The sequence below is a fragment of the Oxyura jamaicensis genome, chromosome 2, assembly GCF_011077185.1.
Source record: "Oxyura jamaicensis isolate SHBP4307 breed ruddy duck chromosome 2, BPBGC_Ojam_1.0, whole genome shotgun sequence".
Classification (NCBI taxonomy): domain Eukaryota; kingdom Metazoa; phylum Chordata; class Aves; order Anseriformes; family Anatidae; genus Oxyura; species Oxyura jamaicensis.
Genome location: NC_048894.1, coordinates 137,653,404 through 137,658,312, shown reverse-complemented (window position 1 = coordinate 137,658,312; position 4,909 = coordinate 137,653,404).

Below are 4,909 nucleotides of genomic sequence, written 5' to 3'. Positions count from 1 at the left end.
TAGAAACGTGTACCGAGGGTTTGGTGGAGCTTTCTCTGCTTTCACTGCTTGGTGAGAGGCAGGCGTGGCCGCGAGCATTTCCTCCTGCCAGGGTGCCGTGGTGCAGGGCGCTCTCGCTTCCTGTGAAACTGAGCTTATGGTGCTCAGAGTACGGCGGGGTGGGTTTTCTGAGTAATTGATTTGATAGCTATTTGATAGCTGTTTTCATAAATGGTGAGTGACAGATCACTGGACCATACTGGCTCCTGTTGCTAGAGCCAGGCTATTCCCTGCAGGCTGAGGACAGCCTGGCCCGAAAGAAGAGGAAATAAGCGTACTTTATTCAAGGTGACACAAACAAGGTGACACCAGAGGGATTTATGCCTCCCTCTTCCATGCCCCAACCTTCTGCTCTCTTCCCTGAATCAAACTTTCTTTTTAGTAGGCTGGCAGGCATGGTCCGTGCCCTTATCTGAGCTCCAGAACATGTATATGATGTACAGAAAATGTCTAGCCTTGTCTGCTGTGAAAAGTCAGTGGGGGAACTGGGTTTGGTTTTGATATCTGGGTGCTCTTGTCCATAAGACCATTATTTCCTTGTATTAGAACTGCTGTTGTTCGTTTAAGTATTTATATAGCAACTCATAATTCTCTGGTTTTTATTGCCAGGATCATAAATGGTTAAAAGATTGGGCTTAGTCTAGACTGTGAGTGTAGATATGATGCTGAGTTTCCTGTTTCTTTAAAAAGCTTCAATTTGTATCAGCTCATTTAACTTCCTTTGCAGATAATATCAGCCCACTACTTTTTACGTAGGGAGTGAAACACTGGCAGTGCCTGGACGCTGGTGTTGCTTCGTAATGGATTGCAGAATTTGTTTACATTTCCTCTCCTGAAACCATCTGCTAAGAGGATTCTTGACCTTTTTTTGGGGCGGTAATCCAATTCCAAAGGATGGGGCTTAGCAGCTCTGAAGCCCCAAGGTGATGGCTGGCGTGTCTTTGCTGCAGGGAGTTAAATTCAATCGTAGTCCAAAGGGTTATTAAAACTGAAAGCATTTTAGCTATGCAAACTCAGGCTTGCAAGACCCACATGACCCAGCAACGTGTTTTTCTTCCTTGCAATGTGCATTTGTAGAAGAAGGGCGCTTCCCTCCTCTGGAGCCTGCGGGATGTCCAGCACCTCGTGGGCTTCTGAGGACCCCCGCTGCGGAGCAGGACGGTCGGTCCCCAGGGAAGGGCTTGGGGCTGGGGAGGAGCCCAGCGCCCTGCCATGGGTGCTGGGAGCCCTGGCCACGTTGGGATTTTGGGGTTTCCCTCCTGCCTGAGCACAGTGGACGTCCGCAGCCTGCGATCTTGCTGCAGGGATGGCTGGCAGGAGCCGAGGTCTGAGTGCTGGAGCTGACTTAGCAGCGTTCGCTCCGGTCCCCAGCGGCTGTCAGTAAAATCAGTCAGGCCTTGCGTCTGACCTAAATCTATGTGACTGCTGCAGAACTGGTACCCGCGTGGATCAAACGGGGACTTGCACTGCTGTGACTAGCAGGAAGGTCCCCGATCAGCTGGTGGCTGAGCACTTGGCACGTTAGGTGTTCATGGGCAGGATCCCAGCAGAGCTGGGGCTTGGCACCTCGGCGATGGAGCGTGATCCGACCTCCTGAATCCCCCTTCCCTTCACCCCATGATGTCCTGCTGACCCAGGAGAGCCCCCACGGGGGAGGTGGCACCTCTCCCACCTGGGGGTTGTTGCTCTTCTTTGGGCTGTTGGCTGCTGAGCCTTCTGGGGAAAGAGGTGAAGTTAAATGCTGTGGGTTCAACGGACCCAGGGAACCAAAAGCCTGGGGTTTATGTTCAGAAGATTTAATAAGACCAAAAATCCTTGCCAGAAAGTAAGCAGGTTAACATCTAATTTCATTCCTTCTCATCGATCCAACTTCACGTACACCACCAAACAAGGGAAACCTACCTTAGTCCTAGTGCAAAACTGACAGCACTATGCCAGCAATCTCTGCGGCTGTGCAGAAACACACCTAGACGCTTGCCTGACCCACGACTTCATCCCAAACCAGAGAGCACCACGGCTGGTACTGCTGTGTAACGCTGAAGCTGCCTAGCACTTCCCACTAAAACCACTTCTGTTTCTTTTGACTTTGCCAGTTTTGGACAGCTTAGCCCAAAATTTGGCATGCCAGCTGTCTGCCTCGGGCTCAGAAGGTCTGGGAAATTTCGGCAGAAGGACATGTTCATTCACAAGGAAAGGTAAGCGGGGCGTGCAGGTGAGCTGCCCATCTGAGCAGCCCCGGGAGGATTTTCTCTGAGCAGCTCCCATGTCCTGTGTCCGAGAGGCAGCTCTCCATCACCCCGCTACGTGCCAGGGAGCAGCATTCGTGTGTGGTGCCCTTCAAGGGAGGGAAAAAAAGGTGCAGACACTGGGAAAACTAGGATTTTGGAAAACTTCACTGCTGTGTCCAGCCAGAAAAGAAAGCAGCCACAGCTGTGGCAGATGCCAGCTGCCACCAAGGGGTGAACCTAAATGCCAACCACCAGAAAGTGGCAACGAGGTGGGTGGTATCAAGGAAGACCGTGGAGATGAAGCACTGAAAATCCTCATCTCCTTCACTGCATGGGAGTGCACGGCCCTGAGTGTGCTGCTGACCCCTTCCCCTGTGTGGACAGATGCAGGTGGAAAGGGGTTCCTGCTGGGAAGGATATATTTAGGGGGAAATAGGGTTAGGTCCTATTTATGAAAAATTATTAATTTTTGTTGAATTGCTTATGCTTCTCTAACTGCTTTCTCCTCCTGTAGAATAACTCGCTGGCACAGATGAAATTCCAGATCAGTTCTGAAAGAAAGAAGCTCCTAAATTCCTTGACTGCAGTTTAATAGCAGCGCTGATCGCCAGAACTGAAATCCCTTCAAATGCAATTTAGCTTCTGTGTACTGGTGGTGCCATTCCCGGGCTGGCTGAGTGTCACGGAGCTCTGACTCTGGAATTGAAGTGATCATTGCAACCTTTTCTTTTAATCACTTTCTAAATCGTTTCACTTTTGTGTCTCAGGGCACTGTTCTCAGCCCAGCAGTGCCATTAGCGGTGTCCGCCCGGGGCTGGAGGAGGTTTCCATCACCACCACATTTTCAGGATGATGAAAAGGGCTCAGGAGGTGCAAAGCAAAGCCCAGAAATAAACCCAGCAGCTGCCCCTGCTTCCCCAGGGCTTTCTCCTGTCCTTCTGCTCTTCCTCACCGTGAGCATGAGTTGCCCCCAGCTCTGGGAAGGGCCATGGCTGAGCTGTGGCTGCACCCAAGCGTGGGCTTGTGCACTCCAGGATCAGGCACAGGCAGATGTGCCCCATAGCATTGGTTACGAGGCTGGTTTAGGTCTCCGGGTCTTATAAAGGTGTGGGAGACAAGACCTAGTGGGATTTTTGCATCCCGGCACTTACGGTTGTAGAGGGAACAACCTGGGGGTGACCAAGGAACAAGGTAGGGAGAGGAACCGTTTGCTTATTCACAGCAGAAAGAGCGTGTAACCCACAGTGTGATGTCCAAGAGCAGACCAAGGGGCAGATGATCTTTTATTTTGTGTTGCTCTTTCAGCTGCTTGCAGTGATTACTTTCCATTTCCATCTTACAGGCTGATCACTCCTCTATGAGGAGAAATTGAAAGCATATAATTGGAGAACCGGTTGCTGGCTGGGAGAAGTCATTATACCTGTCATCTCAGAGCAGAAGAGTCAGCTTTAAAATCTGAACCTGAACTACCCGGGGACAGATGCTACTCTCAAAAATACATGTACTTTTATTTCTATTTTTTTAAATAAAATTAAATTGAAATAATTGTGGGCAGAATTCAGATAATCAGCGGACTGTCTGATTTGTGGGTGATGGGGGAATTAAATCCTGCAGACCAAAAATGGCACATAAAAAAACCCACTCCGAAGGAAGGATGTATGTAAGGAGGCCAGGCAAAGGCTGGGATGAAAATCAGCTTTCCTGTTAGACGATATCTTTAGGTCTATCTTTTTAAGGAGAGAAGAGACTAATGAGTGCAATAGCAACTGGTAACTAGCTTCTGGCCATTTTAAAGTATCATTGAGCTCTGACGCACTGAAATGAGATTTATTACATCTGCCAGAGTCATGTACAAGAGATCCTCCACGGAGGCTCTACATGTCTGTAGCCCTCATTAGAATATTTCTTTAGTTACATAGTCATCAAATTGTTAATAAAGACAAAATGCTACCCACTCAAAAGCAAACACTTTAAACTAGTTTAGCTGTTGTTGAGATATTTATTTGAAAACATGCAACATCAGTTAGACAATGTTTTGTTTTGGGCAATTTATCCCTCACAGCAGCCTTGATCCAGCAGGAAGAAGGGTGTCAGAAGCTGGTTTTGCAAGAGCTGTGTCTTGAAAGAAACAAATGAGATGAAGCAGTAGTCTTCCTTTTTAAGCAGAAATTGTAAATCGAGTAGAGGTTAGTGTGATCGAGTACTGGATGCTGCTCTAAAAATAAGTTATTTGGGCTAAAGATGTGTCTCATAAGAGCTTTGGAATACATTAAGAGAGTGATGTTGTTGGTTCCAGACTTGCCAAATATTTCTCAGACGAATGTTGAAATCCTCAAGGGCCCTGTTAAACTCTCATGCTTTCAAACCATTCAGCGTGTGGCAGAGTTGAAGGTGCAGAGTGTGGGGACGGAGGCGGTGTCTTGGATCTGATGAGAGTCAGCTCTCTGGCTTCCTTTCACCTAAAAATAGCCTGGCTGTGATCCCCCAGTATCCCCGCACTGCTGCCCCGCACAGCTCTCTCTGGGGAAGATGCTTGGTGGGACAGTGGGAGGGGGACATCTGGTTAGAGCAGAGTAGAGTAGGGTAGAGTAAGGCAGAATAGAATAGAATAGAATAGAATAGAATAGAATAGAATAGAATAG